Source organism: Mytilus californianus, unplaced genomic scaffold (genome assembly GCF_021869535.1).
Source record: "Mytilus californianus isolate M0D057914Y unplaced genomic scaffold, xbMytCali1.0.p SCAF_6, whole genome shotgun sequence".
In the NCBI taxonomy this organism is placed as follows: Eukaryota; Metazoa; Mollusca; class Bivalvia; order Mytilida; family Mytilidae; genus Mytilus; species Mytilus californianus.
Genome location: NW_026262712.1, coordinates 13,567,491 through 13,594,411, shown reverse-complemented (window position 1 = coordinate 13,594,411; position 26,921 = coordinate 13,567,491). Strand labels below are relative to the sequence as shown.

General features: G+C 33.0%; 1 long non-coding RNA gene across 2 annotated transcripts; it reads right to left on the bottom strand.

Annotated features, from left to right (window-relative positions):
• Nucleotides 1-5,388: 5,388 nt before the first annotated feature.
• Nucleotides 5,389-26,227, bottom strand: LOC127704700 (uncharacterized). 2 transcript variants are annotated; one of them, XR_007983467.1, is made up of 4 exons: nucleotides 26,067-26,227; nucleotides 21,214-21,312; nucleotides 6,968-10,808; nucleotides 6,112-6,126 (listed from the first exon to the last, which is right to left on the bottom strand). It is a non-coding gene; the product is annotated as an uncharacterized LOC127704700 (long non-coding RNA). The 2 variants fall into 2 exon arrangements; XR_007983466.1 differs by having other exon boundaries at nucleotides 5,389-10,808.
• Between the last annotated feature and the right edge of the window lie 694 nt (nucleotides 26,228-26,921).

Here is a 26,921-nt window from a genome sequence, read left to right as displayed (position 1 = left end):
AGAAATTACCTACACATAGGAACTTTACTTTTTAAATTGCCATTCCAATTTTTGTTTGTTTAAAACATGATAACTTTAGAAGACTTTAAAGCAGGGGTCATAAAAAATATTACAATAATCCCACCTTTTACACCACCCTCAATGTCTATTATCTAGAACTCTGTTTACAAATAATTTTGTTTTCATATTATTTTTTGGTATTTTCATTTTTTATATTTTTTTTTTATATTTTTTTACAGAGCTCTAGATACTAAAAATATCAGATGTTAAAGGTTAGAGGTATTAACAAAGTCATTCTAATTCAGAATATTGCAAAATTTTAATGTTAGTTGATTTTCTCATTGTTGAAGTCCATACAGTAACATGCAACTTCATTTGGTCTCTGTAGGATAGTTGTCTCGCATCTCTTCTTTTCATAACAAATCAATTTGTAGGTTCTATAAAGTAGGCCGATGACGAAGGTAAGGGAAATTTTGACTGCCAACTGAGAGAAGGATATGTTAGACAGAAATTAAGCCTTGCAACAGGCCACCTACTGACCCCTCAAAGACTTGTGGCAAGGGTTCTTTAACGTGCAGAGTGGCACTGTCCCTACACATTGGAACTATACCGTAGTGCATAGTTCTGAATCTCTGTCAAGGTTTTACTATATTTTTGGTTTAAAGTTCTTAAATGATTGTATTGAGTTTTTGACTTTCCAATACTTTAGCCTCAAATATCACTGTCTGGAGAGATTTTGTTGAAATAATTTCAAAATGATTTCTCAAACGTTTTCTGATCATTTTTGGTTAAAAAATATTCATATTTCCTTAAATAACAGTTTTGTTGACTGAGTGCTCACGTCAATAGATATAAACAATTCACCAAAGTTTCATGCAAATTGGTGAAAGTGTTTTTGAATTAATGTCGACGAGGGACGGACAGACAGACAGACGGACGGACGGACAGATGGTCAACCATATATACGTCCCGTAAATGGGCATATAAAAAGTCAAAAAGAAACAATGAACAATGCCTTGATTCCCCAAAAAAGTAAAACATTTGTATAAATTTTAGACTAGACACCATCAAATTAAATCTTGAGAATATGGCCTCTGAAGTCTGCAGATTGTTCATATCAAATGATGTACACATAAATATAAAAAAAAAGTCTGCAGATGATCATATCACATGATGTACACATAAATACAGACAAAAACATGCAATGGTATAGTACCATTTGAAGTAGTCAGTTTGATTTCATGTCAAAGATTAAAAATTTCATAAGGGGTTGTGTGGAACCTAATGTATTGCCTGCTATAGCTGCTGTCAGTGTAATATAGAATTTAAAAAAAGAGAGAGTCTATTTATCAGTAAAATACAGAAATTAAATAAAGATCAAACTTTTGTCTTAGATGCTGTTTAATTTCTAAATAATTTACAAACTTATATTTGTATCTATCATACACCATTATAAGGATTTAATATTTGAATAATTTTTTATTTCTAGAATTTTGGTTAATCATGAATAAATCATACAAAGAAATGAACATGCACAAGAAGGTATGGTTTTCTCCAACTGTTAATGATGTCTTTACAATAAATCCATTGGTGTGGATGTGTACTGATTGATATTTTAGTCATAGATGCATAATTTTTTTATTAGTTGTTATTGTCTTTGAACTAACTGTCAGCAACTACTTAAAGCTTGTACTCTTATCAGATCTGTACACGGTAGTGTTTTTTTGTTGTTGCGAGAATGTATAAGTACCCTTCTCCTTCCGGTCAGTTTTGTGTATTTGTTAGATGTATTTCTGCTTTGTATCAATCTGATGAGTTATTAGCCATCTTCAACTTATTTTAATAGTTTGTTATGTTGTACTGTTTCACAACTGTCTCAGGTAAGGGGAGGGAGGGTACTGGAACCTTCAAACTAGTTTAACCCCAAACCCCTTGTTCTGTATATGGCTGTCCCACGTCAGGAGCCTGCAATTCAGCGATTGTCATTTGTTCATGCTATATATCATGTTTGTTTTTCGTTCATTATTTTGCTTTCTCGTTTTGTTTTATAGCTGTAATTTCAGGGCCTTTCATAGCCGACTGTGCTCATTGTTGAAAAATTTCACATTTACAAAGGTAAAAGTGACGACAACCAAATTTAAACTTGATCTACGTTTTGTAGTAAATTAATCGTTGTGTACACATTTTATAACATAAGGTCCAGTCAAGCTAAAGTTAGGAGAATGGAGACCAATTTTGGAATGAATGTACAGCGGGTGAATAAATAATATCTAAAATAATCCCACTTTTTTCACCACCCTCCATGTTTATTAGCTAAAAATCTGTTAACAATTTTGTTTTCATTTAATTTTTGGTATTTATTTTTTAAAATTTTTTTTCATATTTTTTTTTTAACAGAGCTCTAGATAATAAAAAGATCAAATGTCAAAAGTAAAGGGAGGGTTGGTGCTTTTGCTCATTATTGAAGGTCGTACGGTAACTTATAGTTGTTAATTGCTATGTCATTTTTGTCTTTTCTATGCATGTTCCATTAGTGTTTATTTTTGTTGCACTTCAGTGTTTCTGTTGTTTTCCTCTTGTAGTTGATATGTTTCCCTCAGTATTAGTTTTGTTACCCAGATTTGTTAATTTTTCTCTCAATCGATTTATGACTTCTGAACAGCAGTATACTGTTGTTATCTTTATTCATTTTGGTCTCTTGTGGAGAGTTGTCTCATTGGCAATCATACCACATGTTCTTGTAATTATGTTTACAACTTTTATCATTAAGAACCCTTGGTTCAGTGATATCCTTTAAAAACAGCAAACATTTTATTAAGGAAAAATGTCCTACAGCACATGCAAAGAGTGGAATAATCAACATGGTGATACAAAATCCATATATACAAGTATACCTGGATTCATGCTACATAGTAATAGACGGTTCACAATCAGAAAAAAGAAGTCTCCTTTGTTGTAATTTTTTATAGTTCCCAACTGACCTCACCAACAACCCCCAGGCTAAGGTCAAGCTATGAGCCAGTTCCTGTATCGGATGCTCCTTACAACTAGCTATGTAGGAATTACAGAAGGATCGAATCAATAATGTCAACAAACTTGGAAAAAAGAAATGCCTAAATTGGGAAATAAAAGTGAAGTAAAAGTACAATGCAAGTTCCTCTGTCTTCCCCAAGAAGCCCCTGAATCAAGTCTACTTCATATGTAAAAATGAACGATAGGGTGGATATCTAAAACCAGCAGCATACTTGTCCCAATGGCAATCATACCACATCTGATGTTTATATGTAAATGTGATTTGAATATGAAATATTAGGTCATTGCTCCATTGTTAAAGACCCTGTATCAATCTCTGTCATTTGGTCTTGATGAAGAGTTTGTCTATTGGCAATCATATCACATCTCCATATTTGTATTCTAGAACAGCATTTTATTGTTGAAGACAGTATGTTAACCTAGTTATCATGTGTCTTGGCCATATTTTGTTGTTAGTAAGTAAATGCTGTCTCATTGACGTTAATTATCCCACATATCCTTTTATACATATGCTGAGTCATTTTTAGAACAATTACTAGATAAGATAAAGACTCCTTAAGAAAAAGATCTAGTTTTTCTTCAAAGCCAACTTGTCTTTGCTCTTTCTCTTTAGGTTTTTTTGGGTAGTGAAGGAATATAGCAATACCAGTTTTGAAGTCTCTACCTTTGACTCAGCTGGGGCGGGGAATAAAGGATTATTGAGACTGCTACAGGGGGATGACCAAGACTAGAAGAGGAGCATACTGTGAACCAACTCATTTTTTGGACAATTTATTTAATAGACTTCAAAGAAAAGATGTAAGCCGAATATAAATCACGAGAATTTAAAAATAGAATTGTCTGTTGTATGAAAAACCCGCAAAATTAGATAATCACGAAACATATCCATGTGAAATATGCTAAAAAAAGGTCGATAAGTCTTTTCGTTTGAATTGTTTTACATTTGTGATTTCTGGGCCTTTTATAGCTGACTATGTGGTTTGGGCTTAGCTCATCGTTGAGGGCCGTACAGTTATCTATAGCTGTTAATTTCTGTGTCATTTAGTCTCTTGTGGAGAGTTGTCTCTTTGGCAATCATACCACATCTTCTTTTTTTATATATACATGTAAGCAGAAAAAATCCTATGTGAAATATGAGAGAAATGGCGATACGCGAAAAAAAGTATCAGCTTCAAATTATGATAGAAATGTCTATATGGTCGTTAGTTTTTTCGTTTGAATTGTTTTACATATGTGATTTCTGGGCATTTTAAAACTGACTATGTGGTTGGGGCTTTGCTCATCGTTGAGGGCCGTACAGTTACCTACAATGTATAAGCTGTTAATTTCTGTGTCATTTAGTCTCTTGTGGAGAGTTGTCTCATTGGCAATCATACCAAATCTTCTTTTTTATATATACGTGGAAAAATTCCTATGTGAAATATGATAGAAATGGCGATACGCGAAAAAAAATATCAGCTGCGAAATATGAAAAAATGTTGCTACGCCAAAAAAAATATCAGCTGTGAAATATAATAGGAATGGCGCAACACAAATAAAATGTCCATAAAATAAGTTGGTTTACAGTAGTTGGTTCCTATAGAAATGTCAACTGCGTTACAAAAATAGGACATTAAATTGGTGATAAACTGAGTTTAAAAGGAAGGTGGTCATTAACTGTTCCCCATGAAATTGAAATTTGAAAATTATAATAATGGTCAATCGAAATGCAAAGAATGTAAAAAAAAATTCTAAACGTGAAATTCAGTCTGAATTTTACATTTCATCACCCCAAAGAGATTCCTTATTTAACTGTCCCATTCTGAATTTTAGGTATTAGGTACATATTCATCTGAAGTTATAATCATGTTAGACTAAATTTATGGCACTTTTTCTTTTTTTGAAAGTTATTTACTAACGACAGAAAGTCTCAGCCCAATAAATTCTATTGTGCACACATACTTAATAAATATAAAGCATGCAACCATATCCCTCCATCTGGTTAGTACCCTAAACCCTTATTAGAATGTCATACATCAATCTCTCTCTCCCTTGCGCCATCTATCACGCCACTAATACCTAACAACCTATTTAGGAAGTATCATGTTAGTAAACCCCCCAGGTTAGTGTTGATACTTCAAAAAATAAAAAGATTTTTAAATGAAGTACTTAAGACATGGAGGGACAAGTATAATTTTTTAAAGAAATTAAAATATTTCATAAACTTAAATGAATGGATGTTACAATTTTCAGTGTAGCCAACTGGTTAGTGGAATAACCTTCATTAAGATTGCCAGAGACCACAACTTTGTGGAGCCAAAAACAAAGTTTTTCATGATCGTTAAAAAGCCAACCAAAAGAGATAAACTGTCCAGAAATTTAGAGGAATAAAAATAATAATTTAAATTTCTAAAAGCATTACTGCAGACCTTAATACTGATTCAGAATGAGAAAAAGGTTATAATTAATTAAATAATGAAATAATGTTGAAGAGGGAGAATTTTTTTTCATCTGAAAAAGGAAAAAATGGCATAAGAAAACTATAAAAAAATTTAAAAAAAGAACTAAAACAAACTAGAGGCTCTCAAGAGCCTGTGTCGCTCACCTGATTCTACTTTGGTTTTGGAAATCATAACGGATACCCTAATGATGATTGAGGCCAAATTTGGTTTAATATTGGCCCCGTAATTAAATAAAAAATCTTGGGGTATGACTATATCCCATAGGGTCTTATGTTAAACTAAGTCCCCTGCTGGCAGCCATCTTGAAGGATGGTTCAGCTACAAAGTAACAACACTTAGTCAGCACCTCATTAGAAACATTTATGCCATGTTTGGTTTCATTCTATTCAGTTGTTCTCTAGAAGAAAACACTTGTATGTATTTCCCATAGGGTCCTATGTTAAACTTACTCCCCCTGCTGGCAGCCATCTTGGATGACAAATCAGCTACAAAGTAACAACACTTGGTCAGCACCTCTTAAGAAACTTTCATACCATGTTTGGTTTCAATCCATTAGGCGGTTTTCTAGAAGAAGACATTTGTATATATTTCCCATAGGGTCCTTTGTTAAACTAAGTCCCCCTGCTAGCATCCATCTTGGTTGATGGATTTGCTACAAAGTAACAACACTTGGTCAGCACCTCATAAGGAACATTCATGCCATGTTTAGTTTCATTCCATTCAGTGGTTCTTCAAAAGAAGACTTTTGTATGTATTTCACATAGCTAGGGTCCTTAAACTAAGTTACCCTCTGGTAGCCATCTTGGATGATTGCTTGGCTACAAAGTAACAACACTTGGTCAGCACCTCATAAGGAAAATTCATGCCATGTTTGGTTTCATTCCATTCAGTGGTTCTCTAAAAGAAGACATTTGTATGTATTGTCCTTGGGGTCCTATGTTAAACTAAGTCCCTCTCTGGCGGCCATCTTGGATGACTGATCGGCTTCAAAGTAACAACAATTGGTCAACACCTCATAAGAAACATTCATGCCATGGTTTGTTTTATTCCATTTAGTGGTTCTCTAAAAGAAGACATTTGTATGTATTATCCATTATGGTCCAATGTTAAACGAAGTCCCCTGCTGGCAGCCATCTTGGAAGATGGATCGGCTTCCTTCAAAGTAACAACACTTGGTCAGCACCTCATAAGGAACATTCATGCCATGTTTAGTTTCATTTCATTCAGTTGTTCTCTAAAAGAAGACATTTGTATGTATTGTCCATAGGGTCCTATGTTAAACTAAGTCTCATGCTGGCAGCCATCTTGGATGATGGATCGGCTACAAAGTAACAACTCTTGGTCAGCACCTCATAAGGAACAATCATGCCATGTTTGGTTTCATTCCATTCAGTGGTTCTCTAAAAGAAGACATTTGTATGTACATGTATTGTCCATAGGGTCCTATGTTAAACTAAGTCCCCCACTGTTGGCCATCTTGGATGATTGATCACCTACAAAGTAACAACACTTGGTCAACACCTCATAAGGAACATTCATGCCATGTTTAATTTCATTCCATTCAGTGGTTCTCTAAAAGAACACATTTGTATGTATTGTCCATAGGGTCCTTTGTTGAACTTAAGTCCCACGCTGGCGGGCATCTTGGAAGATGGATCAGCTTCAAAGTAACAACATTTAGTCAGCACCTCATAAGGAAAATTCATGCCATGTTTAGTTTCATTCCATTCAGTGGTTCTCTAAAAGAAGACATTTGTATGTACATGTATTGTCCATAGGGTCCTATGTTAAACTAAGTCCCACGCTGGCGGCCATCTTGGATGATGGATCGGCTACAAAGTAACAACACTTGGTCAGCATCTCATAAGAAACAATCATGCCATGTTTGGTTTCTTTCCATTCACTAGTTCAAAATGTATTTATATTTAAAAGTTAACGACGACGACGGACGACAACAGACGACAGACGCCAAGTGATGAGAAAAGCTCACTTGGCCCAAAGGGCCAGGTGAGCTAAAAATGTTGACATTGCTATGGGAACCCTGCCCCTTTTAAGACAGACTTCATACAGGCACTTATCAAGGATAAAAAGATCAAGCATTATCCCTTAATTTCACATTTCACATTATGAAGGCGATCTCTTTTAATATAGATAACTCAAAAGTTGATCACACCTAACCCACTGAACCAGAAGAAGGATACAACAGATACGGATACTGTGCTTCAAAACTTGCCGTCGCCCAGAAACTATCAGCAAGGACCAGCTGAGAGCTAATAATTTGACAAAAGAGACTTCAATTTCCTGATTGTGAACTTTTCTTATGTAGCAGCAATCCAATTATACCTGAAAATGAATTTCATGTCTCCTTGCTGATTATTCCACTCTTTGCATCTCATGCATGTAGGTATTTCCTTTAAAAAAAACAGTTGCTGCTTATGCTTAAAAAGAAACTTCTAAAACAATGGTTGTTAATGATCAAGTTGATTGAAAGTCACTCTTTACATGATTTATTGATTACAAAAATTCTAGATGTGAAAAAAATAATCATATACAGTCAAACCTGCCTTAAGGTCACCACCTTGTTTAAGAGGTCAACTATCTCTAACGGTCTCTTGGTGACCCTCTCAAGCATTTTCTCTATATATTTAACTCATTTCAGAGATCACCTGTCCGATGCGGTCACCTTATTTTATGCACGAAATCATCATTTTACTGTTTTTAATTATAATTATAATCATGATGAAAAATATATGTGTTCAGTATCAAAATCAAAATGAGAATCGGAACCCGTTTCACGGTTTGCAACAGATCTTGCAATAGGTGAATCCTTGTATTCCACTCCCTTCAATTAATACCATTGAAAAGCATTTCACAGACTTGTTTATCCAATTATATCAACATCTTTAAATCAATAAATGTCTTCTTCAAATTGACAGTGCAAGAGTCCACCCTTTAATATTTGTCTGCTCACAGGAACGAAACAAACGAACGAACGATAAATCTTCCAACTAAAACACTAAACCAAGTTGCATTCCCAGCCACAGAAACTCTTTTTAAAGGTCACTTTTCTCAAACCGTCCCTTTTGATACTTCCCATGAGTGACATGCTTAAAACAGGTTTGACTGTACAAGATCCTTAATACTTATATCTCTATATTCAAATTTTATAAAAACTCAAATCCCACAAATTTTCAGCAGTATCATATTTTTTTCTTCAGTTCTCCACATTTTTTTTTTACTTTTTTCATTTTTCTTATACTACTGCGCCAACAAAAGATGTGTAATATAAAGGCTAGAGTTTTTTTGGGAAATTCTAATATTTTGATATTTCAGCATAATTTCACCTAAATTTTGGTGGCTACTTAAAAAGAATCTACTGAATAATTAGGGTTTTTAAAGATAAAGTTGAAAGTCAATTTTTCCCATGATTCATAAACTAAAATTCAGCATGTAGTTAAACTGCAATAAGTCATCTGCAGACTTTATTTCTGGGAGCATGTGTATTAAAAAATAAATGAAATAGATTTCACCCTTATAAAACATACTTTAAAAAATTAATTAAAGGTCTAATATAACAAATCTTATAACCAAATTCTTTTAACTCATATTTAGAGAAACTCAAACCTCTATATCACACAGGTTTTCAGCAGTATCATATTTTTTTCTTCAGTTCTCCACATTTTTTTTTTTTACTTTTTTCATTTTTCTTAAAAATACTGCCGCGCCAACAAAAGATGTGTGATATAAAGGCTAGAGTTTTTTGGGGAAATTCCAATATTTTGATATTTCAGCATAATTTTTTTTTTTACTATTTTCATTTTTCTTAAATATACAGCAGTGCCAACAAAAGATGTGTAATATAAAGGCTATTTATTCATTGGAAATTCTAAAATTTCAAATTTTATCAAAATGTTTACCTTAAATTCAATGGCTGTTTAAAAAGAATCTACTGAATAATTATGGTTTTAAAAGATAAAGTTGAAAGTCAATTTTTCCCATGATTCATAAACTAAAATTCAGCATGTAGTTAAACTGCAATAAGTCATCTGCAGACTTTATTTCTGGGAGCATGTGTATTAAAAAATAAATGAAATAGATTTCACCCTTATTAAACATACTTTAAAAAATTAATTAAAGGTCTAATATAACAAATCTTATAACCAAATTCTTTTAACTCATATTTAGAGAAACTCAAACCTCTATATCACACAGGTTTTCAGCAGTATCATATTTTTTTCTTCAGTTCTCCACATTTTTTTTTTTTACTTTTTTCATTTTTCTTAAAAATACTGCCGCGCCAACAAAAGATGTGTGATATAAAGGCTAGAGTTTTTTGGGGAAATTCCAATATTTTCATATTTCAGCATAATTTTTTTTTTTACTATTTTCATTTTTCTTAAATATACAGCAGTGCCAACAAAAGATGTGTAATATAAAGGCTATTTATTCATTGGAAATTCTAAAATTTCAAATTTTATCAAAATGTTTACCTTAAATTCAATGGCTGTTTAAAAAGAATCTACTGAATAATTATGGTTTTAAAAGATAAAGTTGAAAGTCAATTTTTCCCATGATTCATAAACTAAAATTCAGCATGTAGTTAAACTGCAATAAGTCATCTGCAGACTTTATTTCTGGGAGCATGTGTATTAAAAAATAAATGAAATAGATTTCACCCTTATTAAACATACTTTAAAAAATTAATTAAAGGTCTAATATAACAAATCTTATAACCAAATTCTTTTAACTCATATTTAGAGAAACTCAAACCTCTATATCACACAGGTTTTCAGCAGTATCATTATTTTTTTCTTCAGTTCTCCACATTTTTTTTTTTACTTTTTTCATTTTTCTTAAATATACTGCCGCGCCAACAAAAGATGTGTGATATAAAGGCTAAAGATTTTTGGGGAAATTCTAATATTTTGATATTTCAGCATAATTTCACCTTAATTTTGGTGGCCACTTAAAAAGAAAAATAACTCAATAATTAGTGACTTTTTAACGGTAAAGTAGAAAGTTGATTCTTCACACGATTCTGGATGTAGTTAAACTGCAATAAGTCATCTGCAGACTTCATTTCTGGGAACATGTATATTTAGAAAATAAAGGAAATGGATCATCGGCCCTTAAAAACATCTTTTTTTTTAAATGTGTAATTTAACCAATCTCATTACCAATATCTTTAAGTCAAATTTAGAGAATCTCAAACCTCTACATCACAAAACTCCCAGCAGAACTGTCTTCTCAGTACAACATTAGATCTTCTATCTCAAAAGTTTCATCTACGGCTGTCCCCTCCATTATAGTTCCGCTCTATACCAAAAACATCATCTACAATATAAAAATAATTCAATTATTGAAAACTTTAGATTTGTAAACTACTGATATAATTGTAATAGGTGCCATATCCAACTTAGAATAAGCATCCGATTATAAATATCACTAGAACACACCCGCGAAATAGCGGTTAATTAGAGCTTGGTTGAAAGTATGTAAACTGTTATAGGATGAATTTTTGTAAAAGATTTTATGTCTGGAGAATTTCAGAAAAGGTATCAATCTGAGTCATAGGCACTTGGAGACAGGACAATTATTTTATAAAGTCCTCTTCCTTTTTTTCAAAGTCCGTTATTTTTTTGCTCTCTGATAAATTCCATGATTTTCGCGTTTCTGTATACTATGAACATACATATAATACAAGAAATGATTGTAACAGGATGTTGATACGAAGTCTCCCAAACGAAGCTCCCATAATTCGTAATTCCCAGGGTCGTCTGACATTGGGCAAAGTCCCGTGAAAATTGATTTGGTAAAGTTATATGCATTAGTGATGCCTGGGGACTAACCCTGTATATCATTCAAATCATCTTGGCATGACAAACCAGAATATATATGGTTTAGGGGTGGGGATCTCGACCACTTACAAGATACTAGAACATTGGGGGTGGGGGGAACCCCTGGGGACTGACCTTATACCTCATTCAAATGTTCGAGACATGACTAACAGGAATATATATGGTTTAGGGGAGGGGATCTCGATCATTTACAAGATATTAGAACATTGGGGGTGGGGGGAACCCCTGGAGACTGACCCTATACATCATTCAAATGTTCGAGACATGACGAACAAGAATATATATGGTTTAGGGGTGGGGATCTCAACCATTTACAAGATATTAGAACATTGGGGGTGGGGGAACCCCTGGGGACTGACCCTATATGTCATTCAAATGTTCGAGACATGACGAACAGGAATATATATGGTTTAGGGGTGGGGATCTCAACCATTTACAAGATATTAGAACTTTCTCAAATGGCAAGGGGTGGGGGATGACCCCTGGGGACTAAAAAAACATCTTTGCATGACAAACCAGAATATATATGGTTTAGGGGTGCGGATCTTGACCACTTACATAATATTAGAACTTTTTAAAATGGCAGGGGGTGGGGGTGACCCCTGGGGACTTGCCCTGTATAACATTCAAACCATCTTTGCATGACAAACCAGAATATATATGGTTTAGGGGTGGGGATCTTGACCACTTACAAGATATAAGAACTTTCTTAAATGGCAGGGGGTTGGGGTGACCCCTGGAGACTAACCCTGTATTTCATTTGATTTGCTTTATAATGACAAACCAGAAAATATAGGGGTTAGGGGTGGGGATCTCGACCATTTACAAGATATTAGAACTTTCTCAAATGGCAGGGGGTCGGGATGACCCCTTGGGACTAACCCTGTATATCATTCAAACCATCTTAGCATGACACACCAGAATATATATGGTTTAGGGGTGGGGATCTTGACCACTTACAAGGTATTAGAACTTTCTTAAATGGCATGGGGTGGGGTGACCCCTGGGGACTAACCCTGTATTTCATTTAATGTGCTTTATCATTTAGAACATTTTCAATTAAAAAGATTGTGTCTATCACAATTCATGAACTATCAATTCCAAGACAAGTTCTTCTCCACGGCGTTCACTGCTATATTATATAGAGTCTCTCTATATATTATAGGATTATAAAGAGAGTCTCTATATATTATAGGATTATAATCATAGTATACATGCAGAATAACGCGAAAATAATTATCCTGTCCAGTGATCGGGAAGGACGTGCGCCTTGCGCCAATTGCGCTTATTGATCAGAAATGGCGCATAAAGTGACAAATGTAAGCGCCCGCGTGGCGCATGATATTTTTCACTTCGTTTTGAAACGTTGAGATATCGTCAAATGGATTTCCGATCGTATTTCATGCCGCCATGTGTGAGTACACAACTGTGTAGTGTTTACTCAAATGATAGGAGCACCTATATATTTTTGGGACGTCTCTGGTGTTTTCCTATGGTAATAATAGCAACATGCGGTATGACTGATTAACCAAAAAACGTAATTAACCATCATTCATGATATAATTTTTTATAAACAACTTTAAATTTGTGAAAATTGGCTAGTACAGGCGAGAATTCTTCTCTAATTATAATCTTTTAAGTAAGCTTGCTATTATTTTGATTGAAAAACCCAAAAGCCTTTTTATGAATAGTATAGTATTTGTCTCCATAAAAGGGGCTTAACTGTCCTTGCCAATTATTTTGTCTTTGGCTTGTTTGGACATTTTGTAAACATGCCTTCAGCGAATTGTTGTTGTGTCTTGTCAATAAACGTTGCTCTATACTGTTATTCTTGTCATCGTGATGAAGTAATAATAATACAAGTGCAGAGGAAATGCCAGAAACGTCCTCTAATACGGAACGTCTGAAATAAGTATGGTATCGACAAAGACCCAAATTTAATGTAAAAAAAAACATGAACATGAACAAGGGAACAGTACCAGTTTTAATATTGTAAATAAAGGTTATCGTAAATATTGCCTGGTTTGGAAGAAGTTATTGTATATTCATTGAAATTGAAATTACAAAATCACAGGAACAATATCCATGATATTAATTAGAATCATACTTGTTAGTACAGTGAAATATACACTTTTTTTTATTTATTTTTTATTGTAAACGAATGGCCCACTCATTTGACAACATGGCCCATTAATTCTTAAAATGGCCCATTGAATTTATTTTTGGGGGGCCCTGGGCCCATAGAGAAAAAATCCTTCCAGATCACTGCCTGTCCCAGAGTAATTATGAAAATTATGTTTAAAGAGGGAGTAAGGGGGGGTAGGGGTATCTGCACAGAAGAATGCAAAATAAAAATGCCATTTCACAATGAGCGAACAATTAAAATATTGATTTCAAGAAACATGGTGAAAAACGAACCTTTTTCACGGCTGCACGTGAAATAAAAAGTGGCAAAACATGTTGCACGAAAATAACCCTTTACCCCCTCTTTTTAAGTTTAAAATCGGAAGTCTTGGGTATGACTTAAAAGTCGGTCTGATGACGGAAACAATATTCGGACGCCTTTTTCTTCGTTTTTCTCCCAAATAACCCAAACTGAATAATCATAAGAATGGATGACAAATGCGACTATGCATGGTACCTATAGGACACATACAGAGGCATGAAGATTAATTTATTGGGGAAGGAAGAGAAGCGACACACAAAATGAGGTCTTCTCGTTTAAAAGTATAGATATAAAGTAAACAATATGTTTAAGCCTATCCATGTTAATAATGACTACACATTTTATAAAAACTTAATTGACCAATTTAAACAGAGTTAAAAGTATATATGTCAAGTTTGAAATGATCTCAACACTTACAGATATTTAAACTGTGCTATGATATGAAGAGCCTTCGATATACCAAAGTCAATAAGGGAAATAACACAGGTAATTTTTTTATTTTTTTAAGGTACGTTAATATGCTGGTTTCTGCAGTTGGGCCAAGTTTTGCTAAAAAATTTGAGAAACTCATGTGCAATGCTCAGAACCAAAACTTGTAAAAAGTGTTTTGATTTTGAGCTGTGAGTCACTTATTGTTTTAGAATTATGTCCCTTTATAACTTGGAAAATTGCACACTAATAGTGACATCAAATGCTCTCAAAAAGTATATTTGCTTAATCATAAACACGAAATATGTGAAAGTTTTGATTGATAAATACTCTTCATTAGCCACAGACAAGAATAAGTCAGTTTTAGACAAGCGTAATAAGAATAAATATGAAAATCAGAAGAAGTGGTATATTGCCAATGAGACCATTCTCCACTAGAGACCAAAAGACGTAGAAGTTAACAATAATAGCTATTGGTCACCAAATAGCCTTCAACATTATGACAAATGTAAAACAAAAAAATTCAGATGAGAAAACTTACAGCCTGATTTATATGTACAAATTTAACAATAGATGATAAAACAAATATGATATACAGCAAAAAACAACCACCCCTATATTACAGGCTCCTGAATTGGGACAAGCACATTAAAATGTAGTGGGGTTAAACATGTTTGCTGGCATCCAATCCTCCCACTTACTTAATTGGGACAGTGGTTTAACAGCATAACATTATTATATTAAGAACAAGCTATAAGTGGTTTAACAGCATAACAAGAACAAACTATAACTAGAGGCTCTTTGTCGCTCACCTTGGGTCTATATGCATATTCAACAAAGGATACTCTCCAACATTGTAGATGAGAATAGAATTAATGACAAAAATCTTGGGTTTTTTTTATCTTATATTGCTGATCATTGAAGTCTGTTTAATTTCTCTCTATCTAATTTAGCTTTTGCTCCAAACAAATAAGAGAGTAAAAAATAATTTCCAAATTTAAGGGCAACAACTCCTGTAAAAATTTATAAACTACTAATTATATCAGCAAAATTTGACTTTTTAGTAGGTCTTGTCTTGCTAATCATTTTTGATTATTTAAGTTTCTATCTATCTATTATAATTTTTATCATATAATGCAAAATGGTAAAATTCGTCATTAAAGGGCAATCACTCCAATAAGGAGTATTTTGACAACTTCCGCCATTCGTCTTAATTGTAGATCTTGTCTTGCTGATCATTTTTTGTTTATATAAGTTTCTTTTTATCTATTATAAGTTATAAGATATAAAACAAAAACGCAAAAAAAATTGTACAAATCGTCATGAAAGGGCGTTAACTCTAATCAGAAGTCAAATGACTATTTCATACTACCCTTCTGATCATTTTTGCAGTTTAAAGTTTCTCTCTGTCTATATAGTTTTCAATATAATAGGCAAATATGAAAAAAATCAAAACAAGAGGCTCTCAATAGCCTGAATCGCTCATCTGTAATTTTTTGTTTAAATCTTTCATCAATGATTATTTTTGCTTTTCAATATATATTAATGAATGGCTTAAAACTTCCATTGAAATGTTCTAAGTATCTGTCATATTTTCTTCAAAATCAAAGAAATACATTTTACACAGATGTTTCATTTTAGCCACAGTGGCAATGTTTCTTGATGTACAAGAAAATAAAATACAAAATTTATACTGGATACTCTGAAACTCATTCATCCCAAGTTTGGTTTCAAAGGAGATTTTTTAAAGTAAGCAAACATTATCACTGAACTAGTATACATATTTGTTTAGGTGCCAGCTGAAGCACGCCTCCAGGTGCGGGAGTTTCTTGCTGCATTGAAGACCTATTGGTGGCCTTCAGCTGTTGTCTGCTCTATGGTCGGGTTGTTGTCCCTTTGACACATTCCCCATTTCCATTTTCAATTTTAAACTAAATAAATAAATTGGGTTGTTAGATTCATCTGAAAATTTCAGGGCTGACAGAGCTTGGCCTAATAAACATTTTTACCTCTCGTCAGATTAGCTCTAAATGCTTTGGTTTTTGAGATATAAGCCAAAAATTGCATGTTACCCCTACGTTCTATTTTAGCCATGGCGGCCATGTTTTTTTTATGAAACAGAAAATAAAACACAAACTTTCTTCTAGACACCCTTAGTATCATTCAGCTTAAGTTTGGTTGGAATTGGTTTGGTAGTTTCAAAGAAGAAGATTTTTTAAAATAAGAAAACATGATAAACAAATTGTGTAAAATTGTCCTTAAAGGGCAATAACTCCTTAAGGAGTCAATTGACAATTTTGATCATATAAACTTATTTGTAGATCTTATCTTGCTGAACATTTTTGCTGTTCACAGTTTATCTTTATCATTAATAATATTCAAGATAATAACCAAAAACTAAAATTTCCTTAAAATTACCCATTTAGTGGCAGCAACCCAACAATGAACAACTGAAAATTTCAGGGTTGATAGAACTTCACCTAATGAACACTTTAACCTATGTAAGATTTGATCTAAATGCTTTGGTTTTTGAGATATAAGCCAAAAGCTGCAGTTTACCCCTATGTTCTATTTTTAGCCATGGCGGCCATGTTATTTGACGAAACAGTAAATAAAACACAATCTTTATTCTAGATACCCTAAGCATCATTCAGCTTAAGTTTGGTTGGAATTGGTTCAGTATTTTAAGAGGAGAAGCTAGATGTTTGAAATAGTTTACACCAGAAGGACGACGACAGATGACGACGGATGCCAAGTGATGACAAAAGCTCACCGTTCCAAGCTAAAAACTGCAAAATTTCCTTAAAATTACCAATTCAGAGGCAGCAACCCAACAACGGGTTGTTGAATTTGTCTGAAAATTACAGGGCAAATAGATATTGACCTATTGAACAATTTTACCCTGTCAGATTTGCTCTTATATGCTTTGGTTCAGTGATATAAGCCAAAATCTTCATTTTACCACGATGTTCTAGTTTTAGCATGGCGGCCATCTTGGTTGGGGGGCTGGGTCGTTAGACACATTTTTAAAACTAGATATCCCAATGATGATTGTGGCCAAGTTTGGGTTACTTTGGCCCAGTAGTTTCAGAGGAGAAGATTTTTGTAAAAGTAAATGACGGACGACAGACAACCAACGCATGTTGATTAAAGGGCTGAACTCATCAGATGGATACAAAGCATGAAAACACTAGTACTAAAGACACAAACTACAGATCTGAGATTTATCCTAATTACTGAAAGCTAGTTCATAGCCAATAACTTTATAAATAAACTGCATGTTGACACAGATATGTCACCCTTTTTGTAATTTTGATAGTTAAATGCAAATGTTAAAATTAAAATGGTTACTGTTAAAAGGCTTGTATAGTCCGCGGTTTTCTTCTCCAAAATTGAACCTGCCAGACAGGGGTGCGGACTATAGAGTACAATAAGCAAGAAATAAAAAAATATTTGATTTCGCGAGGTGGCTCATGTACCGCCATGTTTGTTTTTGATATTGTAGAGGGCACTCATCATTTTTAAAACTAGTAATTTTACCTTATCTATATTAATAAGTTATTTTTATTCAGTATCAAATTACTACTGATAAATTTAAAAATTAAATGCTTCATTACGAATTTCTCATTTCTTTTCACTGCATTGCTTAATTATATAAACTGGAATCTGCTTGAATGAAAGGGAACGAAAAGAGCAAAAAAAGTCAACCGTAAACCAGCTTACAATATGTGTAAACTACAAAACGTAATTGGTTATTATAATCCGTTTACTTATAATAAATCTTCAGAAAATAATTCTTAAAAATTCATTTTTGCAAATATACAATTTTTTTCTTGATGTATGTTAATGTATGATATATACCAACTCTGACTATGAATATTATAATTTTGGGCCAATAATCAAAAAAGTTACCCATTAGGTCTCTATGTTACTTCTATTTTTGTCTAATACTTGATGGAGTATAAGTATGAATAGTGTAACAGCCTTTCATGACATGTATAATGTCCTTTGATATTTAAATGAGTTAAGTCACATGGTACAATGAAACAGGTTTAAAGCACATGTCTTATGTTTTTGTTTTGAATGGAAAGCTGTTACACTATTCATACCCCCTTACTCCATCAAGTATTTTATATGAAGAAAATAGGAGTAACATAGAGACTTTTTTGATTATTGGCCTAAAATTATGATATTCATGAGTCAGAGTTTGTATATATCATACATTAACATACATCAAGAAAACAAGAGTGCACACACTGAAATGTCTCGCCTTCTTTACTAACCATTGATTTTATGTTGATAGTCCTAAATATAAAGCTTTACTACAAGTAACACATAAACTTAACATGATCCAAGAAAATGAGGTCAAGGTCAGATAAACCAAACGAGAAATACATGTACACCTTACAATCATTCAATAAACCAAACATAGTTGACCTATTGCTTATAGTTTCTAAGAAACAGTCTTAACCAAGAAAACTAAATATTGACCAATGAACCATGAAAATGAGGTCAAGGTCAGATGATACCTGCCAGACAGACATATACACCTTACAATCCTTCCATACAACAAATATAGTTGATCTATTGCTTATAGTTGAAGAAAAACAGACCAAAACACAAAAACTAAACACTGAGAAATGAACCGTGAAAATGAGGTCAAGGTCAAATAAAACCTGCGAGACTGACATGTACATCATAAAATATTTCCATACACCAAATATAGTTGACCTATTGCATATAGTATTAGAAAAAAAGACCAAAACTCAAAAACTTAACTTTGACCACTGAACCATGAAAATGAGGTCAAGGTCAGATGACACCTACCAGTTGGACATGTACACCTTACAATCATTCCATATACCAAATATAGTAGCCCTACTGCTTATAGTATCTGATATATGGACTTGACCACGAAAACTTAACCTTGTTCACTGATCCATGAAATGAGGTCGAGGACAAATGAAAATTGTCTGACGGGCATGAGGACCTTGCAAGGTACGCACATACTAAATATAGTTATCCTATTACTCATAATAAGAAAGAAATTAACATTACAAAAAATGTTGACTTTTTTTTCAAGTAGTCACTGAACCATGAAAATGAGGTCAAGGGGGGGGACAATGGACACATGAGACGGAAACTTCGTAACATAAGGCATCTATATACAAAGTATGAAGCATCAAGGTCTTCTAGCTTCTAAAATATAAAGCTTTTAAGAAGTTAGCTAACGCCGCCGCCATCGTAGGATCACTATCCCTATGTCGAGCTTTCTGCGACAAAAATTGTTTATTTACAAAATTTAATTTTTAAGAATTATTTTCTGAAGATTTATAGAAGTCAAACGGACTATATTCGTTCCATTTTGGTGTTTCATACAGAGGAATATGTTTTGTATTAGCTTAAGACCCTTCAAACATTAATGTGATAGATATATTAAACATTGTTTTACACATTTAGGATATGCATGCATGGAACTGTTTTACTTTCAAAGTTGTATTATAGTGATATCTGTTAAGTACGGATTTCGACTCTCACCGTTTTTATTTTCTTTTACATGTGCTATTCAAACTTCCGGTTTAAACATACACAGGTTTCTAAATTTTTTGTGTGATTTTGACTTACTTTAACAATCGTGAAGTGTACTAGAATGAATCATTTACAAGCAGTTTCAACTTCTGTTTGCATGATGGAAAATGGGTTTACCATGAAAATACTGCAAACGACCACACACAATTTGTGAAACTACCGCAGTTTCATTAGACATTTTCCAACAGTTTTTTTTACCTGAAATTTAGTGGGGAGATTAGGGGGTGCCGACAATGTACTAGTGCAAACATGACTGAAGGTGCAGGGCCAAATATAAACCACCATGGAAAAGAGAAATGCTAATGCTTATATTAATTGTTGACACAGAGACATGTCTTGCCTTTTAGCATAAAATTCAGAAAAAGACAATTTGATGGACAGCAAGATTGCTTATTAAATCAGTCACTAGACCAAGATCAAGTGGGCAGGGCCTAGAAATCATGGTCCACAAACACAGAGATGGACAGACTGTTATGTAACTTTATAGAAAATATCGTTGTTTATTGTAACTTTGAATTATTTAGCAATTTTCAATGTTACGTTTTCTGCTTAAGTTACATATATATATATATATATATATATTGATAGGAACTGATAGAAATGCGACTTCATACAAAATATCATTGGATCTATCACAAATAGATTCTATCATTTAACTGACTTAAGCAGATTTTACAACTTAATTAACATTGAAAATTGCTAATTAATTCAAAGCCCCTAGGACCTAGGGGCAGGGCCTCAAAATAGTCGTCAAACTGATATATGTACTGATAGTAAAGCGACTTCATACAAAAAATTATTAATCTAGCACAGTTAGTTCCTTTCAAACTAACTTAGCAGAAAACTTAACAATTGTTGATGCCTTAGAGCCGAAACTGTCATTGTCGCCAGAAAAACAATCCCTATGTTTTACTTTCCATGACTTTCGTCACAAGAGAGGCTTTAATTAATGCACATTTACAGATAAGACAAATCAACTGTGCAAAATTTTGTTTGGTTTGTGCGTTCACAGAAAATTGTGGACAAATTGAAAAATAAAGGGAAACCTGACATTCTATTGGAAGGCCCTAATAATAGTTTACACATCTCTGTATTGCATGCTCAATTGAAGCTTGATACTGTCTAAATTTCAGAATTAAATTTGGTATTCCAAAGAGTGATGAAAACGAGGACAGATGAACTGACATATTTATAACCAACAAACCCTCCTTCCTTCCATATTGGATGTGGAAATAAATTCATATTTAACACTTTGATAATATACATTATTGAGTAAATAGAGAGATTGTTACTCATTTAAAGTATATATATATATATATACCCTATTTGGCAGATTGTCCCTATTACTGACCAACCTGGAAGACTTTGCATTTAAAGTTAGGAGACAATGAGTGAATTAATTACAAAAGATGCTTACCATGAAACAACCTGCCATTTCCATCATCTTAAATTGTCTAGTGTTGCCTGCCACAGTGTTTTGTCTAGTGTGGCTCATTACAAACACTGAACTGGAAGCCTGAAAACAATGATTCAAAGTCAGTAAATATTGACACAAATAATGAAATTATTCAAAAAATTGTGCAGAATTTTAATATCTTTATTTCAAATAAAAAAATACTTGGCATGAGTAAAGTTTTATCCTGTCCAGTACTATATAAAAAATTTCAAATAACATTTCAATGCGTTTAAGAAATAACCATCACTGGAAGTTAAACAATCAAATTTTCACCTCTTTTTAGCTCACCGGAGCCTGAAGGGCCCCACGTGAGCTTCTGCCATCACTTGGCCTCCGTCGTAAACTATTTCAAAAATCTTCTCCTCTGAAACTACTGGGCCAAATACATTCAAACTTTAAATAAATGTTCCTTAGGGTATCTAGTTTATAAATTGTATCCGAAGTTTTGATCCATCGACAAACATGGCCGCCATGGCTAAAAATAGAACTTAAGGGTCAAATGCAGTTTTTGGCTTATATCTCAAAAACTAAATCTTTTAGAGCAAATGTGACTGGGTTAAAATTGTTTAATTGGTCAAGATCTATTGGCCCTGAAATTATCAGACCAATCACACAACCCATTGTTGGGTTGCTGCCACCTAATTGGTAGTTTTAACAAAATTTTGCAGTTTTTTGTTATTATTTTGAATATTATTATAGATATATATAAACTGTAAGCAGCAATAATGTTCAGCAAAGTAAGATCTACAAAAAAGTTAATATGACCATAATTGTCAATTGACCCCTCAAGGAGTTATTGCCCTTTAAAGACAATTTTACACAATTTGTTCATCAAGCTTGCTAACATTTAAAAATCTTCCACTCTGAAATAAGGTGAGCGATTCAGGCTCTTGAGAGCCTCTTGTTTTCCTGTGTACAAGCTTTAGTAACCATGTAACAGCCAGTTTCTAAAATATTCAATAGAAACACCAAATAAAAAAAAATAATGGTGCTTTGAAACAGCCAAGATATATGTTTATGACTCAAGACATTTTTTTATTGCAATGAGATGTAGGATTAATTTCCTTCAACTGTCAAATTCAAGGGATTATTTCCCTTTTTGTCGAGCCTTCGACTTTTGTTGAAAAAGCGAGACATAGCGATCCTACATTCCGTCGGCGTCGTCGGCGGCGGCGGCGTCCACAAATATTCACTCTGTGGTTAAAGTTTTTGAAATTTTAATAACTTTCTTAAACTATCCTGGATTTCTACCAAACTTGGACAGAAGCTTGTTTATGGTCATAAGATTATATTCAAAAGTAAATTTTGTAAAAAAAAAATTCCATTTTTTCCGTATTTTACTTATAAGTGGACTTAGTTTTTCTGCCAGTTAACATTACATTCACTCTGTGGTTAAAGTTTTTAAAATTTCAATAACTTTCTTAAACTATCCTAGATTTCTACCAAACTTGGAAAGAAGCTTGTTTATGATCATAAGATAGTATCCAGAAGTAAATTTTGTAAAAAAAAAAATCCATTTTTCCGTATTTTACTTATAAATGGACTTAAGTTTTTCTGCCAGGAAACATTACATTCACTCTGTGGTTAAAGTTTTTGAAATTTTAATAACTTTCTTAAACTATCCTGGATTTATACCAAACTTGGAAAGAAGCTTGTTTATGATCATAAGATAGTATCCAGAAGTAAATTTTGTAAAAAAAAAATTCCATTTTTCCGTATTTTACTTATATAGGGACTTAGTTTTTCTGCCAGTTAACATTACATTCACTCTGTGGTTAAAGTTTTTAAAATTTTAACAACTTTCTTAAACTATCCTGGATTTGTACCACACTTGGACAGAAGCTTGTTTATGATCAAAAGCTAGTATCTAGAAGGAAATTTTGATAAAATTTTGTTCCATTTTTTCTGTATTTTACTTATAAATGGACTTAGTTTTTCTTCCAGTCAACATTACATACATTCTGCAGTTTAAGTTTTTAAAACATTTATTAGATTCATAAATTATCCTGGATTTTTACCAAACTTGGACAGAAGCTACTTACAATCAAAACATAGTGTAGAGGGGAATATTTTTATTAATTTTTTTCCTCATTTTTGTTGAGCCTGCGATTAACACCAAAAGTAGGCGAGACACTGGGTTCCGCGGAACCCTTACGAATTTTTCATATATGCAACCAGATGATGTACCATGATTTGATGGTTTTAAACCTTTATACCTCCAGCCCTCTAAAGAAGGATAATTTTATTCACTTATGCAAGTATTATCACCATATAAGTTGTTTGGTCCCAACATGTGCAAGACAAAAAGAAGCTAAGTGTTTATTTCCCTTAGGGAAGATAGATACTAGACGAACTGATGACTATATATATTATAACACTTTTCATTGTGAAAATCAAATAATCCTGGAGTAACATTCTTTACTCACAAAAGATTTAGTAAAGTTTTAAGCAATAATCATAAATTGTTAATGAGATACGGCACGACACCTGTTTTAGTTATTAAGTCCTGTAACTCAAAAAGTTTTAATCTTATTTTCACCAAAAAGTAAACAGATTGTTTGACCATCATAAGAAACAACTACAATGTATGTTAATTAAGTTTCATGAAATTTGGATAAGTCGTTCTCAAGTTACGGTGCGACATGTTTACGCTGGACAGACAGACGACATTTGTATACCATAATACGTCCCGTCAAAGTTTTGACGGGGGCGTATAAAAAAGAATCAAATGCTCTGCCATAAAAATCCAATTTTCCAAATTGAGAAACATTAAGATAGGACAATAGAACAGGAGGCTCCCGTCTTGGGACAAGCACATTAAAATAATATAAGAGTTACCACACTTTTATCATAGCACACTGTGGACAGTAAGCTAGCAAATACCCTTAAAGTGCTATGAGATGCACCAACATTGTACTTGAAGAATGAAAATATGATGAATACAGTACACAAAACAAAATGTACATAAAAGGAGAAGGGGCATTAAGACCCGGTTTTGCCCCAAAAAAACTATTCAAATTTGCACACGTTTGGGAATGCATAAAATCAAGAAATATAAATGAATTATATACACAAGATTTTTGATGTTATGACGTCACATTTTATGAAAACAAAGAATACTGCTAACTTTGTGCAGTTTCCCGTCAATATTTCCTTTAAAGAAACATCATGCGCAGGCAAGAAACAACAAAATAATTTGAGAGAAGCTTTATCATAACCATTGACATATATTCTAACCAAATATAAAGTTGTTTCTTGGATAGATATGAGATATGTGGTACGAGTTCAAATGAGATGCACACATATCATGCATAAACTTTCCCCATCTTTAATATATTGACTTAATAGTTGATGTAAAACAATGACTTAAAAGTTGATGTAAAACAAGGAAAATCAAGAAATTGTACAAAATATATACATTTGGTCTGAGACTACTATAACACATGTGTTACGGTAGGTCTTTTCACCTCCGAACACCACTGCACACCGCCGAACACATTAAAATATCATCTAACACACATAAATATATTGTTTTCATCTTTATTTAATTTGACAAATTCTGAACGAGAATATCGAAATATGTTTATACATATTATACACAAATTAATAAGAAATGATAAACAAGAGAACCAAAAAGAACAGTACACTTTCAAGTCTAACAGTTTTTTAAATATAATTATTGGGATAATTTCACATTAAATAAAATGTTTTAACTTATTTGAACAATTTATTTCTAATTATTGAAAAGTAAAGACCATAAGCATAAGATAATATACAAGGAAATACAGACAATGTAAATCCGGAAAAATATATTGCTGGATCCAGAAGCGTCTTTTTTTTTTTTTTTTATTTTAATTCTCAACTTAAAACATTAATTATCACTATTGCACATAAAAATGTAAAAAAACATGACCATAGGATTAAATTTTACGCAATTTAATTGATTTCATTGTGTAACATTACTATTTTTCTTAAGGGTAAGTGGTCTTTTTGGGTGTTCGGTGGTGTTTGGTGGTGAAAAGACCGACCCCATGTGTTATAGTATTCTCAGATGTAGTTTGTTTGCATGGTACAACATGTAACTCGTTAAATGTTGAATTTGTTAATATTATTTTCACTTTTGAATTTGTACACCTTAACAAATGATTAAGTTTCCTGCATTTTGAGTTGCAGAATAGCTGAAATTTTTATCTCCTCTTGTGCAAGATTATTGACTTTCAGCTTTAACCAGGCCAGGATTTCCATTTTCAAAATCCTTCTGCCCCTGCTGCACCCCCTTTCCCACCCCAATTTATCTGGGCCATGCAATCAAACTTTTCCAGATGCAAATGTTTGTCTGTAATCAAAGAATAAAACTCAGCCATTTCAGCCTTTAGGGAGCTACCATTTGATTTTTTATGGGGGGGGGGGGGGGGGGGGGGGGGGGCTAGGATGATATTTGAAAAAAAAGGCAGGACAGGAGTTTTGAGTTAAAAAAAAAAAAAGGCAGGATGAGACACTTTGCAAAAAGAAAGGCAGGATGACAATTTATGAAAAAAAAGCCAGGATAAACTAAAAAAAAAAAGGCAGGACCAAATAGTGAAAAGTAAAAAGGCAGGACAGAGATTACAACTAAAAAAAAAATGCAGGACAAAATTTTTCATCCTAGCCACCACCCCCCCCCCCCCCCCCCCCCCTATAAAAATCAAATGGCAGCTCCCTTAGAACTTTAAGCTGATCTATAAACTTTTAAGATGAACATTAAAAATAAACAAAGTTGTCAAAACATTGGATGTTGCAATGGTAAAATGTTCCCTTTCATTTAATAAACTCACTGTAACTATGTATTTGTCACTGAATCTTCGTCATAAGCCTTTTTATCTAGGAGCAAAAGGTATAACATCTTTCTCGTATGTCATGAAATACAATATGGACGACGTTTGAAGCGCGCGAAACAGGACAGCCCGGGGCTAGATTTGACCAAAAATTTTATTAATTATCTATCTTTGATTTTTACCAATAATAATAAATACAAAATCAATCATTTTTGCTTACCCAATTTTTTTTTATATTTTTAAATCGTTTCTTTCTTCTATTCAGTTTTTCATCGTAAAAAAAATATAATTTAGATTTGACCTTGAACTGTGCACACAGCTCACCAGTTTCTTGTATATTCCTCCATTAATTGTGGAGCACTACCCATAGGGTATAATTGTAGCAACTATATACACCTTAGAACATAAGGAAACATTTAATTATGTACAGATGACTGAATTTGGGCAATAATAATTAATATTATAACTAATTCATAGGATTGTCATCATAAAATTTTAAAAATAATATTCATAATGTGCTGAGGTGTAAGAATAAGTTAAGCCAGTAAGAACTGGATATATTTACGAATAAGAATTTAGAATTTAAGTGGTCTTAAATTAAACTTTCTTATAATTGTTAGTTAAAGGTGCTATATGTACATCAGAATTTATAATGAGAAGGTTATTTTATAAGACTTATGTAAAAGGGTTGGGGTTTCGAATAATTCATCATATATACATAAGTTTTCCTTCACAGTTTAAAGTTACCTTATTTCGGATCTTATCATTATTCTTTAAAGGTAACTGGATATCTTAAAACTTTGCAAAAATTTTTATTTAATTTAGGTCCTAATAAGTCATAAAATAGTAAGATGG